This window comes from Nelumbo lutea, chromosome 2 (genome assembly GCF_056320005.1).
Source record: "Nelumbo lutea isolate HS-2025 chromosome 2, American lotus-T2T, whole genome shotgun sequence".
NCBI lineage: Eukaryota > Viridiplantae > Streptophyta > Magnoliopsida > Proteales > Nelumbonaceae > Nelumbo > Nelumbo lutea.
This window is the reverse complement of record NC_142685.1, coordinates 79626794-79653835: the sequence shown is the minus strand read 5'-3', so window position 1 is coordinate 79653835 and position 27042 is coordinate 79626794. Positions and strand designations below refer to the sequence as shown.

Genomic DNA, 27042 nt, shown 5'->3' with positions numbered 1-27042 from the left:
GCTTGGCCCATTGTCAGCACCTAATTTTTGCTTGGTCTGTCACCTGAGCTTCCAATCCACCTCAAACACCCGATCATACCATTCCAACCTCTCCCAAACACCCCAAAACCCAAAATTTGCCCCGAGAGCCCCCTCAGATTCACCATTAAACCTGCCCGATACCTATCCGATGGTCCCGATCGACCCTCACTTACACCTCAACCATTAGATCAGACACAACCATCAATCCTAGCACATTCCAAAACACCTACCCATGAAATTTGAACTTAAGATTCTTTCGTTAACTCGTCCATAAAACAAAGATTTCATTTCGACCATTTTCGCACCCACAACCCATATCCACTTGATCCAAATGCTTCTAAACCAATCAAACTTTTCCAATACCCCAGAATATGAAAAGACCGCTACATATGAAATTCCATCCTAAAATACCTTTATTTTCCCCTTCATCACACAGATTATATTTTGAGCCCCTAGATTAATCGAATCAAACCCTTTCCAAATCTGCCCAATCTGGGCCTAGTTAGGCTAATCTGACCCCACCAATTGACACAGAATGTCCAAAAACCCCACCCCATGAACTTCCATTCGAAACTACCCCCGTTTTCCTTTTCATCCAAAAAGATTCCATTTCTACCAATCTCACTATTCCTCATGCATCAAAACCCTCTTTGTGGACAGACCAATCTCGACCCTTCAATTTCTAACCCAGAATCTCCGCCATCCATCCCGAATCCCAGCTTGACCTCCCTTAGACCCAATTTGACCAACATTTTCCTAAATTACAAAATTACCCTCAATTTTTATAAAATTAGAAAAACACCCCCTGACACCATTTAAAAGAGACCGACTCCTTCATTTTTGCCCTAAGGCAGAGAAAGGGGAAGAGAGGACTGTTCATCATCTTCAACCTTTGAACCCAAACCAGAGGGGCAACGACTAGAAATTCGTCTTCCTCTGATTCCTTCCGCCCTCTTATTCTCAGATCCTTCTCCTGTGCTCTCCACCTCCCTCACTATCTTCTCTCTTATCGATGAGCTGCTGTTCACCTTCTCCTCAGTAAAAAACAAGGGAGTTGCAGTGGTGATTTTCTCCCTTTCATTCCCACTCGAATCCATTAAAAACCCTATTGCTTGGTTACTAGTTAACCCCTTCATCCCACGTTGCTTTTCTATCATCTGGTCACCAGTTAGTTCCCTCCCCTTAGCTTCATCCTCACTGTTGGCGGAGTAAAGCTTGCGGTATATGCGATGATAAGATTAAATGTGAATCATTGGAGGCATCATCTTCACATCATTCTCCCGATCAAAATCCATATTTTCTGTTACCGTCTGAAAGCAAATCCATCGAAACGAGTTGAGATTCCCTCGTACCAACAATTGATTCCAGGCCGACATATAGTAAATCTCGTCAATCTCTCCCACAATAGTTTATCTTTTAGTTCTTTTTTTTTTTGTCATTGTCTTTATATGATATTTATATCATTGCAAGTTTGGAGGAGTGAGGTTCGATGGAGTTAGTAATCGGCTCCATTGAACCAACTCCCGTAGGTTCTAGTTCTAGTTATGGGTTTTATTTTCGTTTTTTGATTTATTGCTATTTTTATCACTGATTTATTTTGTTGATAATTTCTTTCATGGTGGAACTATGGTATGGTGTTTGTAGGTTAATCAGTCTATCTACTTTTTTTTTTCTTTACTCTCTGTTTATCTATTTATCTGAATTGGGGTTGGGTAGGGGGATGAGATAGGGGTTTCTTCCTATAATACCATATTAGAGATAAAAGAGGATAGGGTAGAGGGTATTCGATCTTTTGCAGATTAGAAGAGTGAAGAGGGATCAGGTCGGTGAAAACAGGGTATACTTAAAATGAACAAACACCGATATCCAGTTTTTGTAGTTTAGAAGAGTGAAGAGGGATTAGGTTGGTGAAAATAGAGCATACTTGAAGTAAAGTAATGGTAATAACATAAAACTAAAAGATAAAATAAAAAAATATTAATAAAAGAGAAAAGAGAAAACAAAAGAATAAAAAACTATAACCGTAGGGTTAGTTAACAAATCTAGTTTTTTTAGTTTGGTAAGTAGAATATATTTGCAAAAGGGGAAATAAACTTTAAAAAATATAATAATAAAAAATGAAAGATAAATAAAAAGAAAATATTAAAAATATAAAAATATAAAAGATGCAAAGAAAGCAAAAAATATATTTAAGGAGGTTTCTCTTTTGGTGCTTCGCTTCTCATTTGTGTTACTTATTATGCTTTTATCAATTGAATAATTGCTTATTTGTGCTTATTGTTATACATGTCGGCTCCACCTATTGGACCTAGGAGAGGGGTGCCTAACCCCTTCCCTCTCCCATCCGAGACTTATCTAGACTGGTGTAGCTAGTGCTTGGGCTTTGGAGTCACTATTATACTGAACATGTTTTTTGATGTTGATTTCGGAGGTCTCATCACCTCCAATTCCGTATTTGATGGGTGGTAGCTCCATTTCCAGTTCAAGTGAGCCCAGTTTTTTCGACACTCACACCAATGTATTGATTTATGTGGTTCTCCATGATCATTATGGCTGAATGCACATCATTGCCATGTTGCCCATGGATCATTGCATTACCTCATTTTCTAATGGGCCCCCTCAATAGTTTATTTTCTAAGAGGAACCTCATGGGAACCCTAGCCCTTTAAGGGGCCCATTTGAATCTGACTTTATGAAAGTCAGTGGGAGCCACTATGGTATGACCTAAATCTAATCTAGGGACTGATATACATGTTCCCTCATGATTAATATAAGTCCAATGAGATAGGGAATATCATAAGATGATATCTCTAAAGGCCTTCTACCGTTAGCATGAAAATGGGCTGAATTAGTGGGTTGAGATGCACCATAAAATTGGACAATCCATTTCACTGAGACAATCAGTGGGATTGCTTCATGAGATGATAGGGGCGTTATAGACCAGTGGGAGGGGCCTATCCTAAAGTGAAAAACTCTTCCATGGTACCTTGGAGCTCCCAATATGACGCATCTGCACTTAACAGTTAGAAATGTTTAACTTAAAATGGTAATAAACCTTGCCTGATGGAGGCCAGAGGGAAAGCTCATTAGATGGGTGGATATGTGATCCTTCATAGAAAGTGATGGGGTTATAAAGCTAAAACAGTTGACCTCATGCATTTGTATGATTTCTCACATTTCTAGGGACATGAACTGTGTCCTCATCACTGAGATAGGAGGGAAATCTTAGAGATGAATAAATGGAGATGGAACATAGATAAAAGTTCATTCTATGAAAGATAACATGAAACAATATTAAGGTCGTAAACTAATTAATTGTGCCTTTTATTAGAAATGGCACATAAACAGTTTGCTAAATTGTTAGACGATAACAATATGAAAGGACCCAACTGTGTAGATTGGTTTTATAACCTGAACCTGGTTCTCATGTTCGAGAAATTGGAAAAAACCAAGCAACAGAATGTCTAGGTGATAGGACTTCAGAGTTAAGAAGGGGGGAGTATCAAGATTGGGAAGAGAAAAATTCTCTTGCTCGGTATTATGTCATAGTCTCATTGAAAAGTTCTATTTAGAGACAATTTGATAAAATTGAAATATGTAAAGATATCTTGGATAGTCTAAAAACCATGTATTAGGAGCAGAACCGTTCTACAAAACAAAATGTCCTTAAACAATTGATGACCACGAGGATGACCAAAAGCCAACCAGTTCATGACCATGTCATGTGGATGATAAGTTATATAAATGAATTGGAGGCTCTTGGCTCCAAACTTGACGATGACACCAAGATTGATGCCTTGCTAAACTCTTTACCCTCATCCTTCAATCAGTTTGTCATGAACTACAACATGAACAAGCTAAAAATTAGTTTTTTAGAGCTTAGCAATATGTTGAAAAGAGCTGAAGAATTGATTAAGAAGGATAAGCCAGTAGCCATGTTTGTTGAAGGTGGCAAATCTGGCAGGAAGAAAAGAAAGGGTAAGAAGAAGCCTAAAAAACTAAGAGGCAAACTGAAAAAGCAAAAGAGAGACAAGTCATTTGATGAATGTCACTTCTACAAGTAGATTAGGCACTAGAAGAAGAACTGCCCTCAGTATTTGGAATCCCACAAGAACAAAGAAGGTAATTTCAAATCTCTTGTCATAAAGACCAATATGTTGGCCACCTCTACATCCTGGTGTATTGACTTTGAGGCTTCCATTCATGCATGTAACACATTGTAGGGTTCAAGGAAAATAGAAGTTGAATGATGACGAGGTTACACTTTACTTGGAGATGACTGTAAATATTGCAACTACTGCTATAGAAATAGTATATTTAATTTTTAGAGAAGGAATTGTTGCATTAAAATATTGTCTTAATGTACCTTTACTTAGAAGAAATCTTATTTTAGTTTCTAAGTTGTGTAAGGATGATTATTCTATTTTGTTTAGTAATAAGATTACAATTAAATTGAATAACAAATTCTTTACTCATGGAGAACTTGAGAATGGTCTTTATGTTTTCTATCATTCTTTAAAAAAAATGTAACTGAAAATATATTGGAAAACATCCCTAAGAAAAAAACATATGATATAGTTAATCCCACATGCTTATAGCATTACCAACTTGGCCATATTAATATAGAACATATCACAAGATTGGTGAAAAATGATTCTCTAAATTTTCTCACTATGGAAGATCTCCCAACTTGTGAGCCTTGTCTCTAAGGCAAGATGGTAAAAAGGCCATTTACAAGTAAGTCTCAAAGAAGTATAGGTACACTTAGCTTTATGGATACTGATGTATGTGGTTTCATGAATGTTAGGGCATGAAATCAACACTGTTATTTTATAACTATCACTGATGATTACTCAGTATGGTTACATGTACCTAATGAGACATAAGTCATAATCCTTTGAAAAGTTTAAGGAGTTTAGAGAAGAAGTCAAGAAATAATTGGGGAGATAGATCAAAACCCTTCGATAGATCTTGGAAGCAAATACCTTTCCCATGAATTCAAGGACTACTTAAAGGACAATGGGATTATATCACGATTGTTTCCTATTGCTACACTAAAATTAAACGATGTGTCAAAGAGAAGAAATCAGACTCTATTATATATGGTCTGATCACTCCTCGTCCATTTAGAATTACCCATATATTTTTTGTGGCATGCATTGGAGACTACAATATACATGTCGAACCCTAGGTTCTAACCAAGTTGGTTCCTAAGACTCCTTACGAGCTATGGACCAATAAGAAACCAAGTGTAAGGCACTTGAAAATATGAAGTTATCCAACACACATCAAATGGACAAATGCAGGCAAATTTGAATCCAAAACCAATCATTGCTTATTTGTAAACTGCCCCAAGGACTCCATAGGGTATCTCTTCTATGACCCACGAGAATAAAAAGTGTTTGTTTGTTGAAATTCCTACTTCTTGGAGGAGGACTACATATTGAACAATCCCCATCAATAAGTTGTTCTTGATGAAGATAGATCAAGAGTAATAGGAGATAATCTAAAGATTCCAAATGATAATGTCAAGCTTAGAAGATCTATCCAAGTTTCTAGACCTCTAGTTTGTTACGACTATGATAACAAAAAGTTACTTTATAGAAGCTATTAATAGTGATAAAGATCCTATGACTTATACGGAAGTTATGTTAGACATAGACTCCTTGAAATGGGTAGATGCCATGAAAGTCGAGATGGACATGATAAAAACCAATGGAGTTTGGACTCTCATAGACCCACCCCTGGGGTGAAAGCAATCTTAGTTGCTAATGGATCTACAAGAGGAAGAAGGGCCTTGATGGAAAAATTGAGACCTATAAAGCTTGGTTTATAACGAAAGGGTACACTTAGAAAGAATGAGTCTATTATGAGGAGACCCTTTTCTTAAATTTCCATACTCAAATTCATAAGGATATTGTTAGCTATAATTGCACACTACGAGTATGAAATCTGGCAAATGGATGTCAAAACTGCATTCCATAATGGAGATCTTACTGAAGATATCTATATGCAATAGCCACAAGGCTTTGATTTTAAGGGTAAAGAACACATGATGTGCAAGTTGAATGGATCCATCTTTGGCTTGAAGTAAGCTTCCATAAGTTGGAACATCTAATTCGTCTCAATAGTCAAATAGTTTGATTTTGAGCAGAATCTAGATGAACCCTGTGTTTACAGAAAGATAGTGGGAGATAAAGTTACATTTATGATTCTATTTGTAGATGGCATTCTCCTTATTGGAAATGAATCAAATGAGTTCATCCATCTGAAAACTAATGAGTTTTGTAGAGCTCGATGAGAATGGATCTTAGTAGCGCATTAATAGAAGGAATAGCAGTTTCTACACTACTGCAAAAATATTACCTACAGGGTTTAACATGCTGTAGGCATTGTTTGTCTTTGAAAGATAGTTCCTTGTAAATACTCCGGGTTTCCTATTCATAAAGGGAATGCCCGTGAGTATATGTTTGATGATCTCATTTGAAAGCTCACTTAAAAATTAGATTCCTGTCTTGGAGGGTGCATTGTGTTTCTTTGACATGTATTATCCTCTAATTGGCACCCCTAAGAAAACTTACAAAGGGTCTTCAACTTGGTGGCTTAATGTTGATTTATTGGATAATTAAATAGATAATTCCACTTGGCATGGTAGGGAAGGCTGAATCTATTTTTGGATAGAAAATTGGTGGGGAGATGAACCTCTATACAAGTTACATTTAGGTAAAAGATGTGTTGGATCATAATAGAAAATGGCACTGGGATGTAATTGGGGATAATATTTCAAACGATTTGAAGAAGGGAGGAGGAGATTATCTTACACACTTTTTCTTTGAAGGAAGTTACTGATCTCCGTATTTAGAAACACACTTCCAATGGAGAGTTCAGTTGCAAATTTGCTTGGCAGAAGATCAAAGCCTTAACAACCAAAGTTGATTGGTATAGGACAGTGTGGAATAACCGGATTCCCCCTAAAATGGCTTTTTTCATCTATAAAATCCTAAATTGTGAAATTCCCACCAATGAAAGTATGGCATCTTAGCTTCCAATGTATGGAATAAATTTTATGTCTGACTTGGTGTTCCTTTTATTGCGGGGCAAACAACCTGCTCTAGGCTATTATTCTGCCTTTCTATAGGGAGATCTAAGAAATCTCAAGTGCTTGAAGTTATTTCCTTAGCAGCAATTATTATTTTGTAGGAGATTTGGAGAGAGTTATGTTGTATAAAAATGGAGGGTAAAGAAAAAACGGCATGCCAAGTAATCAGGAGAATATATGATTGGTTGCAAGAACTCAATTGGTCAACCCCTGTTCATGGTCCATCTTTCTCTGATGCTATACTTCTCAGGGTGCTTAATAATGAAATATCTTAACCAAAGTCTTTAAAATCTTGACCTGTTATGTGGTCAACTCTAAAACAAGGTTGGGTTAAGGTGGATGTGGATGGTGTGGCTAGAAGCAGCCTTGGATACTTGGGTGGTGGTGGTGTTTTCAGGGGGGCCATGATGATTGTATTTTTGCTTTCTCCTCTTTCTATAGCTTGCACACTAATATGGTGGTTCAATGCGGGGCTCTTTGCAATGACCTTTATTTTGCTAAGGCCCTTGGAATATCCAGATTAGAGGTGGAAAGTGATTCAAAAGTGTTGATTGATGTCCTTCGGTAGGGGAGAGCCAAAGCTCCTTGGGGTATTTTTCATTGGATGGATGATATATTTATAGATCTAAATGATCTATATCTCAGCTTCTCCCACGTTCTACATGAGGGTAATTCAATTGGATATGCTTTGGTGAATTATGCTTGTGATTCTCTTGTTGATAGCTATTTTGATAGAAGGGATGTGTCTGTCTTGTTAATGATCTTCTTTTTATTCCTTGGTTTAGAATTGGCTATTTATTTTCTTGTAATTTTGGGAATGAGTTAATATTGCACAAAATTGATGTATTGAGGTTTGGGGCATGGCAGGCCATCTCCTCCCTTGTATTTCATTTTTATAATGGTTTTTCTTAATAAATTTTATGGTCGCTGCCCCTCCACCTGGAATAAATTTTAGGGATTAAAAAAGATGATTAAAATGAAATACAAAATTTAAAATCAACCGAAAAATAAAATTGTTTTCCTATTTGATGGCAAGTAAGTAGTTTAACCTTTTGGGTCAATTACCTTAACCCTTGATATCATAATTAAATCAAATAATTAAAAAGAATTTAAAAACAAAAAAGTTTATTAAAAATACAAAAATTTTATAGATATCTCTAAAATTTTATATTAATCGTATTAAAGAAAAATAAGCGTGATAAACAAGCATTACTTTTATTAAGGATGAAAATGAAATACAAAATTTAAAACTAACCCAAAAGTGAAATTGTTTTCCTATTTGGTGTTAGGTTAATAGTTTAAATATTCGGGTCAAATATGCCATCCTTAATGTCATAACTGGATAATAAAAATTTAAAATAAAAACATAAAAATTTAAAAAGTACATCAATTTTGTATAAAAAATTTGGGCACATCTCTAATATTTTGTATCAATAATATTAAAATAATAAATGTGATAAAGAATAAATTTTAATTGATGATAAAATAAAATACAAAATTTAAAGCTGACCTAAACGTGGAATTGTTTTCTTGTTTAGTGGAGGGCCAACATTTCAACCATTTTGGGTCAAATGTCTTACCCTTGATGTCATAATTAAATAACAAAAATAAAATAAAAAATAAAAACATACAAATTACCAAGAAATATAAACATTTTTATGAATTATTGGCTACATCTCTAACATCATATATTCATCATATTTAAATAAACAAAAACAAGTGTGATAAATAAGAATTATTTTAATACACAGATATATGAAAAGTTGTAGAAAAATTTGGAAATGTATTGTCACCATCACCATCGTCATCTAAAATTGTTAGTGCAAAGCATGTTCACATTTTCTAGTAATAAAAAAATTGAAAAAGAAAAAGATATTTAATAAATATCCTATAAAAAATTGATATGTGCTCTTTCTCTTTTTCTTTTTTCTTTTTGTGTGTGTGTGTATGAGTTAAAACATCCCATGAGTGTGTACAATAACCATCTTAGCAAACAAGGACATATCTTAATGCAATACTAGACAGATAAATTTGGAAATATTGAAATGGACCCACACTTAAAGGAGTTTGGATCTACTACTAGCAAAGACGCTACCTATACATATTAAGACAATACAACCACACATTGGGAATATGCATAAATGACAATTGAGATGTTCTTGATGTTCAACAATAATGACTTGTGAATAGGCATGTGAGTATCATATTTGGGCTTCAATGTGAGTATCACATTGTGACCCCTCTAAAGACCCCTTCGTCATCCCTACCCGATGCTTAAGGGAGAAAGTTCAACCAAAGTACCATGGAACTATTACATTGAGCCAGTGGTGGCACAAGAAGATTAAGCTCACTCAGAAAATGAAGCTTTATTAAGATCTAGAAGGTTTCTTCCCCCAAGATAAGTGATTGGAGCAATGGACAAAGGAAAGACAAAAATGGTGAAGATTCTAAAGGAAAGAAGAAAGATGACGAAGATAGGAATAAGGAAAAAAAAGATTTCTTGAGAGCCATTGAAAAGTCTCAATACAAGGTAGTTGATTAACTTGCAAATATGTCAACACAAAACTTTAGCATTTGGGCTATTATTGTCTTTAGTGCACCACAAAAGTCAAATTATGGAAATTTAAAAAAAAGCCCTTTTCCTTCCATGTATAGAGCCCAAAAATCTAGAATAAATGTGAAGGGATAGGAAATCCATCACATGGACACCCAAAGATTGCAGAATAAGGGGGCGAATTTCAAAAAAAATTTCTATCCCTTCAACTGGGAATCGAATTCCCTATTTAGAAAATCATATTTTCAAGGATCATTCTTGAACCATAAACTGAACCAGATCTGAACCAAAAGGAGTAGGGAGAGATAATACCTGATATAGAGAAATAATATCTCTCAATGGAGGTGTTCACGCCCAAGGAAGGGTCCAAAATCTGCTCCCACTGAAAATGGCACAGTGCAGGGTGGAGCAGAATCAGCAGTGTACTTCCAAAAGAACTTGATCCTTCTCAAGAATCACCTGGACGACTTGTGAATACAACTCCCACCAATCTTTTCTCCAAAAGATTGGAATCAAGATCCAATCTTGATTTCTCCCAAGAACGGGAGATCGAACTGCTGTAGGTGGCGGCTGTAGAAAGGAGGCGGCAAGAGAGTATTTGTAGGGTGTAGATTCTCTCTTCTGTGATTTCAGCTCTGAAGACAAGACTATCTTTTGCTTGCTTGTGATGGATTGATATCTAAAGGCTGCCGCCCCCTCTTCCTTTTATAGACTTAAAGGGATCAGCTCCTAATCCCATTAGGAGTTGCTAACCCAAATCATATCTGGATTAGAAGTCCCTTTAAGATAAGGGATAACCCTTATCTTATTTGTAGATTAGATCAGTCATCTCCTAATCTAATTAGGAAGTTTCTAGATCTAAATCTTATCAGCTGATCCATCTCAGAATTCGCTCTTTAAGTGACTAATCAAATTAGCCCAGTTCAAAATAGGCTTAAGGCCCATTTAAGGTTATGTATTCATTTAGCCTTCCAAACTGCTGCCCAGTTGGGCTTCCTTGTATGGCATGGGACCCAAACATTGATCTACACATTAGCCACATGGGTTCACCCCAGCCTTTGTTACAAGGCCTGGCCGAATACACTATTATGGACAGTGCACCCCCTGAAACCCATCAGATGGGCTCTATGGGCTCAACACTTACCCTAAATGGTCCCTAGGCCAAGCCACCTTGTAACACACAAGGACTGTGGGCAGATGCAAAATTAGCCCATCAGGTATTATCCTCAATGGTCTTACACTTAACCTCTCAGTCTATAATGATCATACACTGCCCGACAAGAGAGGACCTCTCCCTCGACTACAAGGAATAGTGTTTCACTCTCTCTAGTATGGATCCCAGGAATTAAAACCTTTTGCAAATCATTTCAAAACCATAATTTATATACTTTTATATCTCATATAAAATATATTTTGCAAAACAAATCTCAACGATTGAAATCGGCTGCCGACAGTTTTGGTTTCCATCAGTGAGAGTGCATCCCCGATCATTACCTTTGTCCGACAAAGGGGCTGATCCTATCACTATGATCACCCACTTAGATGAATTCTCAGACTATCCCAGTATACCCAGGTTTTGACCCCTGCTAAGGATCTCACTGATTGATACATCAAAGACAGCCCAATCCGACACCTAGTGCAGTATCATAATTGAGTCTAGGGGTTGGGTGTAATTTTCCAGTTTTGCCCATCAATCTCCAAGGTCCAGTGCAATATTGGAAATCTAGTCCAATTCAAAGATTCAATTAATCCTACACTGTATGTGCCTAGGGTCTCACCTCGACAGCTGAGACAAGCCACCCCAACCGACTTGGTGGCACCACAGTGTCAGCCTTGTCAGGATAGGTCTCCCTAGACTGACCCATTGGCTGTGAACATTCTAAACTAACACGAGTATCATTAAGTGTCTAATTTAAGGGTATTATACAGAAACATACCAAGGGAACATGAATCAAATATGCACTTTTATTCATTTACAATAAACTCATAAAGTACATCATTTTGATTGAAGCTAAGGGCATACAAAATTGTCTAACAAAATGGTTAGCATGATTTTGGCTCCTTGAATCATAACCTTCTTGGATGATGAAATCCTAATAGATGATGTTTCTTACAATCTCCAATTGTACATGTGATAACTCTGCATTTTGATGCTTTAAGGGCATCATTTCAGGAGTATTTTTGGCATTAGAATAGTCAAAGTGTGTCATTTTTCTAATTAAATTCAATGGTGTGACCTTTGAGGGTCTCTACGCAACTTTTGTGGAAAACTGGGGAAGTTACACGGCTGAAATGCAGTTTTTGGGAAGTTGGTCTGAAGTCTAGTTGGGAGAGGAGTGTTTTTGTGAAAAACTGAGAACAGGAGGGCACCTCTTATCTACTAAAACCAGAATGGCGTTCCTCCTAATGTATTAGCATGCTTCCCTCTCATTAGCAAAACCTAGGGTGCTTTCTAACTCATTCTTTAGATCCTTAGTAAACCCTAGCCGCTCCTAGCTGCTCAATCTCTACCTTTCATCCCGTCTAATCTCCACCATTCATTTTATAGCACTCTCTTTTTAGCTTTTTAACCCTAGGGCACCACTTAACATCTAATTCTCACCATTCATTTTATAGCACTCCATTCCTTTCAACCCTAGGTGCCTTAATCTCCACCCTTAATTTCTGGGCGCCCAAATCTTAGCCCTACATAATATTGGGCACCCTCTCCATCTCTTCTCAGCCTTGGGATCAACCTAGAACCATCCTAACCTTTCATTAGAAGCCCTAGGACGCCCATATCTTTGCTAAAACCTAGTTGCCACCCCCTCTTTCTCTCTAATCCAAGTTGTGTCCATCATTCTCTATAAAAATGACCCAAGAGTTCCTGAGAAGGGGTTGGATTCTACCCCCAGGTAAGATGGAAAGTTGATCTTGAGAAGTTCAAGGGTAGAGGAAGATGAGGACGCCCAAACAAGAGGATGGGTTCCTGCTTGCAGTTTGCTTAAGCCACTACTACCACCTTTGGATTCGGATCCCAACCATTTGTCTTAGATTTAATTTATGTTCTTTCATTTCCAATTTTGTTTTTTCATTTCTGCAATTTACTTTCATTCAATTTGATTTTTGTTTTCTTTTTTGCAGATATGGAATTAGGCCAGGTAAGACAGAAGGTCTAGCTCGAGAAATTCGAGGGTCAAAGGAGAGATCCAGAGACTTCTACCTCTAATCGGATTATAGACTTTTTATTTTGTTCCTTTTATTTATTTATTTCTATTATTTATTTGTTTTTTTACACTTTTCACTTCCAACATTGTTCAAATTTTATTTTAATGAATTATAATTTAATTAATCAAATTCTGTGTTTCTGCAACTCTCAATTGTGTTTTCTTTCCCAGATTTAAGTAAATAACGATTTTCCCCTCGCTTCCTTGTGGATATGACCTGTTCTCACCATTTACTATGTTTGTAATTGTTTGAGAATTGGAAAAAAAAATATAAATATTAAAACTGGTGTTCCGAAGTGGTTAACGACATGCTTCCGGACACACCAAGTTTTTGGCGTCGTTGCAGGGGAAGCAATGAAGAAAAAATTTTATTTGCTTTATTTGGATCTATTAAATTACTTTTTTATTTTTGTTTTATTACTTGATCCGTTATCTCATTTCAATTCTTACTTCTCTTTGATTTTGTCGGATGAAATAGCGAAAGGTGGGGTACCAGAGCATTGTGGGACTGCGGGAGAGAAGAGAAGAGAAGAGAAGATTAATTGGATTTTGTTTCGGGTGTAGTCATCCCATTTTATTTTTTATTTTTTTTTATTTCTATTTTTGAACTCTTTTTTTGGTAAAAATAGTGATTTTTGAATTTTTAATTAATTTTTTTTCTAGATCTGATTTATTTTTTTAGTATTATTTTTCTTTCTTTTTGTTTTTAGATCTCTTTTCTTCTTTATTTTAAATTCTTTTTAGAATTTCTATTTTATTAGTTTTTTTTTATTTTCAGGTAAAAAAAATTGTTTGTTTATTTTATTTTTTTTTCCGCATAATCTTTCTTTTTTGGTATTTTCAGTTTCATCTTTTGAGTAGTGATGAGGCTTTGGACTCGATTCTCATCTTTGTTTGGGATCCTTCATCATCCCATTTTTGGTTTCATCTTTGTTCTCAAAGCCTAACTTTGGACTCAATTTTCTAATTTTTCCTTGGTTTTTCCAATTTTGGTGGATTTACTGTCAATTTTTTCCGTGTTTAAGGTCACTTTCAATTTAAATTTCAAGGTTTTGGAATCCCTCGCAATGTCCACGCTTTCCCATGACTATGACTACAAAGTTATTTTGTCTAATTATTGACATCTAGAAAAAATTACCCAGAAAACGAAATCGTTCCGGCCACCGGTTTCCAGGTTGACGGTTTGACCATTCGGTTTGAATGGGTAGCCCATCAGTGTCAGCCATAGCTGGATAAATCTCCCCAGATTTATCCAACAGCTGTGAATATTCTAAACTAACACAAGTCTCATTATGTGTCCAGTTTAAGAGTATTACACAGAAGCACACCACAATAACATGAATCAAATATGTACTTTATTCATTTACAATAAATGTCATAATGTATTTTATTTTGATTGGAGCTAAGGGCATACAACTGTCTAACATGGACCATCGTGTCGGGCCTGGCACAACCCGCGTACCATCTTGTCGGGCCATTTAAAAGTCGGGTCGGGTCGGGTTCTACCAGGCCACGGGCGATACGACCCGATTTACACCTCTAAGAACTTTCGAATGACAAGTACAAAACCACTGGATTGTACAAAAACATCAAAAACAAATGAAAACAAACAAGTTATCAAAGAAATCTGAGATGAATCAAATCAGAAACGGGCGACGGAGCAGGAAGACCTTTGTGGTGTTAGACAATGTATGCCCTTAGCTCCAATCAGATTGATGAATATTATGACATTTATTGTAAATGAATAAAGTACGTATTTGATTCATGTTATAGTGGTGTGTTTTTGTGTAATACCCTTAAACTGGACACTCATGAGACTCGTGTTAGTTTAGAATGTTCACAACCGTTGGATAAGTCTGGGGAGATTTATCTTGCTAAGGCTGACACTGATGTGCCGACAAGTGTTGGGGTGGCTTGTCTCAGGTGCCAGGGTGAGACCCGAGGTACATGCAGTGTAAGTTTACTTGAAACCTAGAACCGGACTAGATTTCCAATATTGCCTTGGACCTTGGTGATTAGTGGGCAAAACTGGAAAGTTACGCTTGACCCCTAGACTCGATTATGATACTGCACTAGGTGTCAGATTGGGCTGTCTTTGATATGCCAATCAGTGAGATCCTTAGCAGGGGTCAAAACCTGGGTATGTTGGAACAGTCCAAGAATTCATTTGAGTGGGTGATAATAGTGATAGGATTAGCCCCTCTGTTGGGCAAAAGTAATGATTGGGGATGCACTCTCTCTGATGGAAACCAAGACTGCCTGCAGCAGATTTCAATCGTTGAAATTTGTTTTGCAAAATATATTTTATATACGGATATAAATATATATATTATGGTTTCAAAATATTTGCAAAAGATTTTAATTCCTGGGATCCATGTGAGTAAAGAGTGCAGCACTGCACCTTGCAGTCGAGGGAGAGGTCCTCTTTTATCGGGCAATGTTTGACCATTGTGGGCCGAGAGGATAAGTGTAAGACCATTGAGGCTTATACCTGATGGGATAATCTTGCATCTGCCCATAGTCCTTGGCCTTCATAAGATGGTTAGACCCAATGACCATTTAGTGTAAATGTTGGACCCATTAAGAGCCCATGGTGATGGACTCAGGGGTTCACTGTATTCAGTAGTGAATTCAGCAAGGTCTTGTAACAGAGGCTAGGCTAAACCCATGTGGCTGATGTGTAGATCAATTATAGGGTCCCACGCCATACAAAGAAGTCCAATTGGGCAGTAGTTTGAAAGCAGTTTGAGCACTTATAATTCATGGGCCTAAAGCCCATTTCAAATTGGTCTAGTTTGACTAGTTAAATAAAGGGGCGGATTTGGGATTAAATCAGCAGATAGGATAGAGTCTTACCCTATCCACTCAGAGAATTCAGATCTTAATTCAGATCTAGAAACCTCCTAATGAGATTAGGAGAGAGCTGATCTAATCTGCAGATAAGATAAGGGCTTATCCTTATCTCTTATAGAGAGCTCCTTATCCAAATACAGATTTGGATTAGGAAACTCTTAATGAGATTTGGAGCTCTCTTTAAGCCTATAAAAGGAGGAAGGGGGCGAACCATTCAGACCATCCCAAATACTCCAGCCTTCTAGAGATACAAGATCTCATAACACAAACAGAAGTCGAATACAGTGTGAGTTTGCCTTCTCCCTGCGTTTTCCTCCTACCGCTGCCATACTGCTAGTTCATTCTCTAGTTTTGTAGGAGTGATCAAGACCAGTTCTTGATATCAGTCTTTGGAGAAAGAATGATTTGAAGTTGTGCTCACTGTTAGATAGTTTTGTATGCCCTTAGCTTCAATCAGAATGATTTACATTATGAGTTTATTGTAAATGAATAAAAGTACATATTTGATTCATGTTCCCTTGGTATGTTTCTGTGTAATACCCTTAAGCTGAACACTTAATGAGACTCGTGTTAGTTTAGAATGTTCACAGCTAGTGGGTTGGTCTGGGGAGACTTATCCTAATAAGGCTGGCATTGATGTGCCACCAAGTCGGTTGGGGTGGCCTGTCTCAACTGCTAGGGTGAGACTCTAGGCACACGCAGTGTAGGATGAATTGAATCTTTGAACCAGACCAGATTTCCAGTATTGCCCTGGACCTTGTAGATTAATGGGCAAAACTGGAAAGTTACACCCGACCCCTAGACTCGATTATGATACTGCACTAGGTGTCAGATTGGGCTATCTTTGATGTACCAATCAGTGAGATCCTTAGCGGGGGTCAAAACCTGGGTATATTGGGACAGTCTGAGAATTCATCTGAGTGGGTGATCATAGTGACAGGATCAGCCCCTTTTTCGGACAAAGGTAATGATTGAGGATGCACTCTCTTTGATGGAAACCAAGACTGCCGGCAATCGATTTCAATCGTTGAGATTTGTTTTGCAAAATATATTTTATATGAGATATAAAAGTATATATATTATGGTTTCTAAATTGTTTGCAAAAAGTTTTAATTCCCAGGATCCATATAAGAAGAGAGTGCAACACTGTTCCTTACAGCTGAGGGAGAGGTCCTCTCTTGTCGGGCAGTGTTTGATCATTATGGGCTAAGAGGTTGAGTGTAAGACCATTGAGGGTAATACGTAATGGGCTAATCTTGCATCTGCCCACAGTCCCTAGGTGTTATAAGGTGGCTTGGCACAAGGACCACTTAGGGTAAGTGTTGGGCCCATAGAGCCCATGTGATGGGTTTCAGGTGGTGCATTGTTCATAGCAGTGTATTCGGCCAGGCCTTGTAACAACGGCTGGGCCGAACCCATGTGGCTGATGTGTAGATCAATGTTTGGGTCCCACACCATACAAGGAAGCTCAACTGGGTAGCAGTTTGGAAGGCTAAGTGAGCACACAACTTTAATGGGTCAAAAGCCCATTTCGAATTGGGATGATTTGATCAGTTTAAATGAGGGGCAGATCTGGGATGAAATCAGTTGATAGTATTGGGCCTAGAGCCTATCCACTCAGTCTTGAAGCCTCCTAATAGGATTAGGAGAGGGCTGATCTAATCTACAGATAAAATAGGGGTTATCCCTTATCACTTAAAGGAACTTCTGATCCAAATATGATTTGGATCAGCCACTCCTAATGGGATTAGGAGCTGATCCCTTTAAGCCTATAAAAGGAGGAAGGGGCAGCAGCCTTTAGATACAACACTAATACCTCTAGTCTTCAAAGCTGAATTCACAGAAGAAAGATTTCTGCAATCTCTGCAAAATTCTTTCTTGCCGCCTCCTTCCTGCCACCGCCAAACCTTCAGTTCGATCTCCAACTTTGTGGGAGAGATCAAGATTTGATATTGATATCAGCCCTTTGTGAAAGGACTGATTGGAAGCAGTGCTCACATGCCATCCATTTATTCTTACGAAGGATCAGGTTCTTAGAGAACGCTACTAATTTTGCTTCATCCTGCACTACGCCATTTTCAGTGGGAGCAGTCTTTGGATCCTTCCTTGGGCGTGAACATTTTCATTGAGAGATAATATTTCTCTGTATCAGGTATACCTCTCTACTACTTCTTTTGGTTCAGATCTGGTTCAGTTTATGATTCAAGATTGATCATTGAAAATATGATTTTCTAAATAGGGAATACAATTCCTAGATGAAGGGAGAGAAATTTTTTCAAATTCGCCCACCTTATTTCGCAAGATTTGGGCGTCCATACGATGGATCTCGCATCCCTTCACTCACTGCCTCCATCGAATTCTTGTGAAGGGTTTAGTTCTTGGGAAGAACACTATTGATTCTGCTCCACCCTACACTGTGTCATCTTTAGTGGGAACAGTCTTTGGAGATTTTCTTTGGGTGTGAACACTTTCATTGGGAGATACTATTTCTTCGTATCAAGTATATCCCTCCTTTTTGGTTCAGATCTGGTTGTTCAAGATTGATCCTTGAAAAATGCAGTTTTTCTAAAACAGGGAATGCGATTCCCACATGGGAGAGAGGAAATTTTTGAAATTTCACCCTACCTTCATACAAGGTTCGGCCATCCATATGATGGATCTCTCATCTCTTCAGAAACATAAGAAACAAATGAAAACAAATAAGTGATCAAAGAAATCTGAGATGAATCAAACTAGAAACGAGCTGTGGAGCAGGAAGACATTTGCAGAACATAGATGGGAATAATAACTGTGCACTTTTTGTGATAATCCTCATAGCTGGATCGACAAGCTTCGATAGTCACCCTCTTCTGCCCATGTCTATGGGGTTCTGGACAACGCTCATTGGCCTATCATAAGGTGTTTATGTGATTCTCCGAAACAACTTCTTCCAAAAGTTTCCACTTGCTGCTCCTCCATACCCTCCTGTCATTGTTGCCATGAAAGCTCAATTCCAAGTTTGACTCGAGACACAACAATGGAAGCAAAGCTCACCTATAATAGGGTTTTTACATTTTCATTCCTGAAGAAGAGAGAGAGAGAGAGAGAGAGAGAGAGAGAGAGAGAGAGAGGGAGATTCATGATCACTTACCTGGATAGAGTAGTTTAGGTTCGATTTAAAATGCAGTCACTGAACTATTGAAGGGTTTGAAGGAGGGAGTGATGAGAGATGTGAAGGAGGGTTGGATACTTGGAATCAGGGGATTGAGGTTTTTTTTGTCATTTTCATTTTTCTTTGTTTAATCGGCTGGAATGGGAATCCAATTTCCAAGGAGGTGGGCCGGGAATGGCCATTCCCTCAAATGGGGGAATGCCATTCTACCTAGAGTGGGAATCTGATTCTAATTACAATCAACCAAATGGCTAGAATTGGAATGGACCATTCCAATTCTGATTCTAGGTTTCTATTCCTGCGAAGCAAACATACCCTAAGATTCAATCAAATCCAAAGATCTAATGGGATCTCACAAATGGTCATCGAATTCGAATCCGAATCCTTTAAGGATGTCGGATATCCGAGTTTGATATGATCCGATTCAAATTCTGAAAAATTTAATAAATTATTAAAAGAAAAATGTAACAATTTATATAAATAAAAATAAAAAATATTAGTAATTTTTCAACTATTTTCGTCATATATATTAATATATACATGTCTTCTTATAAGTAAATATGTATATATATATACATACATACATATATGTATAGGTTGGATCAAATTGGATTCTTTCGGATTGGATAGGGGTGATTTGAATTTGATTTGATTTTTAATCGGGTCCTAGTGGCCGATCCAATCTGATCCGAAGATCCAACAAAAGGCTATCTGAATCCGACAAAAAATAGGATAAGATTTAAATCCAACATGATCTTAATCATTTGCCCCCCTATTGAAATTGCTATTGCAAGCTTAAACAAGGCTAAATCAAAGAGGTACGTTTCTTAACCTGTATTCTTGTTCTTTTTAGTTAATTCTTGGTGATTTGGTTGTTTTTTTTATCATGTATTTTGGTAGTTCAAACTCAGATTTATTGAGAATAGAACTCTAAATCTGTGAAAGCTTTTTTTCAAGCTTCTTCTGATTTTGGAATTAAAGTGAGGGAGGCGAGGGTTTTAAGGAAAACTAGTACCTAATTCTCGATAACATCCTTTTAAAACTTAGATAAGAGATGCTAGAACAGATTCTGTTTGTAAATTTTAGAATTTCATCTTTATTAATTCGAGATTTGTGAAGTAAAATGCCTAAACAACTCCCATGTTGGGCTGTTGTTACAACTTGGAGAGAGGGGTGCTTAACACCTTCCCTTTCTCAATCCTATTGAATTTAGAGTCTCTTTGTTGAGTGCCTTAGATGTGGAAAAATAAAGTTACTGTCTAGAAAAATAAATAAAAAATTTAAAGCTGAAATGAGGTCCTATTTCCTCTATAGGAATGTGTGGTGATCCTTATATTTGAATAGGTCACAAACTTCTCGGAGCTCAGATGAGCTATATGGGATATATCTTCCGACATAAACTCATCAACTACGTTGATCTATCTAGAGCAGCTAGTTTATCTGTTAACTTCCCTATAACAGAGAGATAGAACTATTGATTGACATTATTGTAAAAGATCCAAGGTACATCTTATATATGGCCCCATTTGGCACGCCTTTCTGTGTGGTCTTTCAGCTGCTTACAAGTTGGGAAAACCGAAAATCAGTCTATTCCCGTTTGGCACGTGGAAGATCTTGCTGCCAAAAGATGGGGCACCGAAAAGACGCGGGAAACCCATTTTGGGCTGATTTCGGGAAGCTCCAAATGAAGCTTCCCGTGTCTTTCGTGTTTTAATCTCGCGTGGAAAGACTCGAAATGATGCACGCTTGCCAAATGGTCTTCGGGCTGCCCAAGTCGTATGTCAAAAGCTCAATGCATCTATTGATTGTCAGAGCTATGAGAAGATCTTCTCGAAAAGACTTGCCAAACGGGTCCTATATCTATTAATACAAAATGGTCATGGATGCCCTGAGCGTCCAGTAAATGAGCGTCCAATAAATGGAATCCCCACATGTGAACCATAAAGTGCACTCATTACCCTATCCACTCATATGGCTCAAGTTTCATATAGTAACCCCTCTCTCTCTTCGTCTTTGTTTTGGTAAAGCTTTTGTCTTGCTCCCATCTTTCTATTCTTCTTCCTCTTTTTCTACTTTTTTAGAGTTTTTTTACATGGTTTTAAAAAACGACCCGGAAACGAAACATTTTGGCCATTGGTTCTGGGTCAACGTTTCGAACAGACGGCTCGTTTTGACAACAAAAAATAAAAAAAAAAAACAAAAAAACTACCAAAAACCGTTGAATGGGTCAATGGTTCGACCGCTCGGGTTAATGGGTCGTTGACCGATTCAATAGTTTTTGACTAGGGACCGTGATTAGGGTAAAATGAAACCGGTTGCCTAGATGGTTCTCGGGCTGAATAGTCCAACCATCAAGGTCAACGACATTTCAAAAACTATGGTTTTTTATGCTTTTTGATTTTCACTATTCAAAGATTTCTTCTACTGTGGGCTTTTTTCGAGCGTGTGCGGTTTGACCAAGGTATGTTGCTTTTTTCTTTTCATTTTTTGCTTTTGTTTTTTCTGTTTGGTCTTCTTCTTAAAGATCCTCCAAAACGGTCTAAGGTTTACCACCATTTTATTTATTCTCTTTTGTTTTTTCTTTGGGTTTTCTTGTGCAATGTTTTTTTTTTTCTTAAAAAGTGATTTGCTTTGTCTCTTTCTTTGATTGCATGTTTGCTTAGCTTTGCCTCAAAGCGTAACTTTGGACTCGATTTTCTAATTTTTTCCTTGGTTTTTCCAGTTTGGTGGATTTACTGCTAATTTTTTCCAGTTTGGTGGATTCCTTGGTTTTTGGAATCCCTCGCAATATCCACCCTTTCCCATGACTATGACTACAAAATTATTTTGTCTAATTATTGATATCTAGAAAAAATGACCCAGAACAATGCTTCAACTTTCCGTTTAGGACACTTGTGGTAAGCCAATGGATATTGGTTGATAAGCAAATGGATATTGTGAATCCACCTTTTATGCCCTTTAGCTGCCATATCCGCGATGAGTTTAATCCAACACCATGAGTAGAACTCTCCCATTTAATGCTTAGCCATACCCTATCATAAGAGGGTTAGCGTTAAAATACATTCTATAGCGATGGCGGGTTGTGCTTCCAATAGGGAAAAAAAGAAAAAAACATTTATGGTTTTACCCTGAAAGATATATCCAACATTACTTGTATGTAGGAATTTTCACATAACTTGGTGAACAATCTGAATGTCAGTTATTTGAAGGATTGTTTATTTCAGCTTTTTTAAATAATTTATCTAGAATGCTTTAAAGCAACTGAACCAGCTAGCTTAACTGAATTTTCAGCTCAACCCTCTCAAAAGAGCGTTTAATTAAAAGGTTCCACCCCTAAGTTTTTGACTTTTTAATCCTTTGAAGAGGGGTCGGTCACCATTTTGAACTCTGGATCCTTGCTTTTTAGGGTTAGTGGATGGTCCCACTAGCTAGACAGTGTGCCATGGATTGAGCTGTTGAGCTCCACGGACCACAGGGGCCCTCCATCTGAAAAAGTACGGACTCAGCCGGTATAGTAACATGGGCATTGCTCATTTGCACTGTGGGGTAGCAGTAGATGGAGCCTTACAGCCTACCAAAATATTCAGAAACAGTAGGAAACGATCTATGACCCACCCATGGTTTTTATCCTCCACCGACACACAACAATTCAACTGCTGCTTGAAAACGAGTTGGGTTGCTTGGATGATGGCTTTGGCAGTTGGGGTCCGTCCGAGTCACATTTCTTATTGTTTAAGTTAGGGTGGTCTCTATTACGGAAACTTTGTACAAAGTTGTTGTTTGATGGAAGAAAGCGACCTTTTAAAGTGATAATGGCTATCACTTTTTCAGTAATTTAAGCAAGCTTATCATCTTATATATTCAGGCCTAATCTATTGAATATTGGTGGGTGTGTCACATGCCAAAAACGACAAAATCATCAAGACTAGAGCGATCTCTCTCTAGTTGGTCTAAATTCACCAAATTACTGGTGGGAATGACCCTAGGTGGCAAAATGGTTGGAGTTTCAGACAAGGGGAAATTTTGGCTCCTTTTAAACAACATAAGGGCCTAATCTATTGATTATTGGTAGTGTGTCACAAAATCATTAACATTCAAGAGCAACACATGTTAGGAGGGAATTCAACTTTAAACGGTGGATGACAATGCCACATCACCCACTTTAATGAGAATTCTAATTTTTCTTTTTATTTTTTTAATGATGAATGGGTGATATGACTATATTATTTTTTAAACCCCAAATATTATCTGGGTAGAGGAGGGGTGGTCATCGTGGAATTTCATTAATATAAAATCATCAGTGACCACGTCAGTATTTATTGTGTGCTGAATATTGATGTATTAACTCAGTTCAGTGTGCATGATTTTGTCGCCAGCGAATCAGGTGTCAAAGAAAAAAGAGCATCCTCCCTCCTTTTTCAAAAGGAGCCAAAAGTGAGCTTCAAAAGGACCTTACATGTTCTGATCACAATTTTACAGGCAAGGAAAATATCAGCCTTAGTCATTGCCAATATATTCAAAACAAGCCTTTTATTTGTGGCCCATTGGACAACTGATACTACATGATAAGAGGTGCTGTATAAGGAGGGCTTGACTTGGACTAGATAAGTCAATACGGGTTGATCATTAATGCATTGTATGGGATGGGCAATACAGATTGGCCACAGCATCCATCAGGTGGCAGAAATAGATAATGCTGCTCTGAAAAGAAGCCTAATTGACTCATGGGGTGTTCCCCATAATGAACTATGGTATTGTTCATGACTATTCACTCCATTCACAAAACAATTTTCTAAAGCTTTTGAACTCAAGAAATCACTTCATTATATCTGTGGGTCTTACTAATGTCATACTAAGGCTCCGTTTGGTTTGTGGGAATAGGGGTATAGAATTGGAATCGGAATGGGTTATTTTGATTCCGACTGTTTGGTTAGGCGGGATTAAATTTCCATTCTCATTTTTTTGGGAATGAAATCCCATTCCTACTGATTTTTCATTTTCATTTTCATTTTCATTCCTGTTTAAATCAAACAGACTATAAGAATAGAGCATTCTGATTCCAATTCCAATTATAAACCAAACGGACCCTATTTTTTTCATCTTTTATCGATAAAACGCTATCGGCAACTTATCTGAGAAAATGAGAATCAATTTGCATTCAATGTTTGTATTGATGACACTTTTGTTGGTAGAAGTCATCGCAATCAATACCAATTTATGGGACCAGATGCTTTGAAATCCCATCTCATCCATAATTTGGTAGACATTGGTAAACACTCTCTTGCTTAGGGTACATGCTACCTATATCATCAGTTACATCGCATGTGGATGGATAATGACATTAGTACTATATGAGAGGTGTCTTATATCTTTGAGCTAGCTTATGGAAAATCAATTCCATTTGAAATGCGAGTAACAGTTGATGACATGTGAAAGAACAACCGGACAAAAAAACATCAGATTGATTGGATGTCTCCAACCTACTAATAATGCAAAAGTGTTATTATTTGTTTTTCTTCACTAATTAAAATGGATTCGATCTTATTATAATTGAATTCTTAACCTAATTCAAATAATTATTGGAGGTATTGAAAATCTTCAATTTTGAGTTAATAAATTGAACACATTATATAACATGTAACATGCATATAGAAATATATACCAATATATAGTCTCTTATCTCGTATATTTATTCAGAATAAATAAATATTAATTCTTAAACAAAATGAAAAAATATATATAATAGAAGAAAATGTTCATTTTTATGCAGTGAGTGTTTATATCCTAATATCGATCTCTCAAAATAATGTCCATGAGACCTTTTCTGTTCATGTCTTCAAATAGAGAGGGATTCTCTTTCAAACATATGTTAGCCTCTGATTTAAGGGATAAATAACTTTTAACACAAGTAAAAAGAAAAAAAAAAAACATGGTGGGGTGAGTCCCACTCTAGCTATCAAATGGCTTTGCTTGCTTAAATCAATCCAGTGTATACTTTAATAACAAATCAAATCTAATTTTAATTTACCGACTAAAATAAAACTTAATTTGCCTTAGGACATAAAAGAAAAAAAATCCAAAATAAAATAAAAATAAATGTTTCAAGGCTTAGCTGTTAGTATGTTCCAAACAAAATATATAAATATAAATATAGGTTTGTTGAGTATGGGGTTATTCACTACTTTGTATTTGTTTATCTTTCTCTATGGTTTTCTATGGTTTTGTGTATTTGGTTGAAACTGTACAAATGACCTGTTGCAAGCTCTCTTTACAGAATTACCTCATTTGGCAGACGATTGGTCAAAAAGACAACAGTTTCAACCACATCAGCCCAGAAGGAGAAGGGGAGATTGGGGGAGACCAATAGAGACAGAGCAGATTCAACCACGTGTTGGTACTTCTGTTCAACTAAGCCATTTTGCTCATGTGTGTGAGGGCATGCCAATCGATGTGTGATTCCTTGAGAGTCAAGATATCGGGATACAGAATGATATTCACCACCTCAATCAGACTGAAAAGCTTTTATCTTTGCATCAAATAGGACTTCTACATGTCTCTTGAATTTAAGAAATAATTAAATACATCTGATTTTCGAACCATAGGATACACCCAAGAAAATTTTGAAAAATCATCCACAAAAATGACATAATAAGAAAATCCACTATTTGATTTAACGGGAGCAGGTCCCCATACATCAGAGAAAATTAAATCTAACAGACGCTTGGACTGAGAAGTTGAAGACTTCAAGGGCAATCTATGACTTTTTCCCATTTGACACGACTCACAAATTGACTGGTTAACACTAGATGTATTAAATGGACCAAATCTAGAAATAACTTGCCGTACATTATGGATAGCTACATGACCTAATTGAAGATGCCAACCATGAAGTGACGTGCGTTCTCCAACAAAAGCTTCTGGAGCGATTGTGGCTAAAGCAGGAAAGCTATATAGTTCATCTCTGTTGACCCCTCGAAGCAGGATTCTCCCCATATAATTCTTCACATAGCAGTAGTCATGATGAAATTCAAAAACTAAATCATTTTTTGTAAGTCGACTGACAAACAACAAATTTTTGCAAATAGAGGGAACATGGTAGATATCTTTCAATGAAAAGGCATGTTGATTAAATATCAAAGAAGAAGACCTAGTATGATGAACATTCAAACCTTGACCATTGCCAACCTTGACCTGATCTGGCCTATACCTAGTGCGATTCTGTAGGTTTTCTAAGTCTGGAGTCATGTGATGGGTAGCTCTTGAGTCTGGGTACCAATTAGGATCAAAATTATTCTCATATTGGTACTAAGGGATATTGATGCCTCCATGGAAAGAATATGGTTCATAGCAAGAATTATCAGTAGCAAAACCAAAGGCATATTTTGCCTTGTGACATTGCAGAGCACTCTGTCCATATTTATTACGGATTTGTCAAATAACATTATTCTTACCTCCACATTCTCTAGAGGATTGTTGGGATTGATTCTAAAAAGATTGGTGATTGTATTGTGGAGATCCATGTCCACGTCTCCTACCTTTATTATTACTGAAATTTGGAGAAAATTGTTGAGGGAGCTTTTGAGGGTTACCTTTCTTGGGAGGAACACCTATCATATTTGCAATTCAAGAATCAAAGGCGAGAGTTAAGTCTTCAAGCTAGCTTTCATGATTCATAAGTGCTCCAATGATGTCTACAATGCCAAGATTTGCTACGTCTAGTTGGTTAGTCAGTGCTGTAACCATAGACTCATACTCGCTTCCTAGGCCCATAAAGAATATAGAGTACCGGTTCTGATTTGAGAACTGGTTCAAATACTATAGATAGGCTATTAGCAATAGATTTAGCTCATTGTATATATGCAATAATAGAGAGATCCCTTTTTGATATTTTGCAGTTGTCACCGCAACTGCAATACCTTGGAACGGGAGTGGGTGGAATAACTGTGAGTGAGGGAAGTCCATACCTCTAATGATGTCGATAAGCCTACTACTTGTGCCAAAACCCCTGTGAGAGGAGATCAGCCAACTCAATATGAGTTGGTCTATGTCTATCCATTTTTCAAATTCTAGGTTGGAAATCATTCCTGTACCATCTGGATTTGGAATAACTTCAGGCTGGGGCTTCTTCGTCCCTTCCACAAGCTCCAAGAGATGATGG

The 27042-nt window shown here is 37.2% G+C and overlaps 1 long non-coding RNA gene across 2 annotated transcripts; it reads left to right on the top strand.

The window, feature by feature from the left end:
- The first annotated feature begins 838 nt into the window (after nucleotides 1-838).
- Nucleotides 839-23712, top strand: LOC148871622 (uncharacterized). 2 transcript variants are annotated; one of them, XR_016106634.1, is made up of 2 exons: nucleotides 839-1400; nucleotides 23261-23712. It is a non-coding gene; the product is annotated as an uncharacterized LOC148871622 (long non-coding RNA). The 2 variants fall into 2 exon arrangements; XR_016106633.1 differs by lacking the exon at nucleotides 23261-23712 and adding an exon at nucleotides 12798-13026 and having other exon boundaries at nucleotides 869-1400.
- The last annotated feature ends 3330 nt before the right edge of the window (nucleotides 23713-27042 follow it).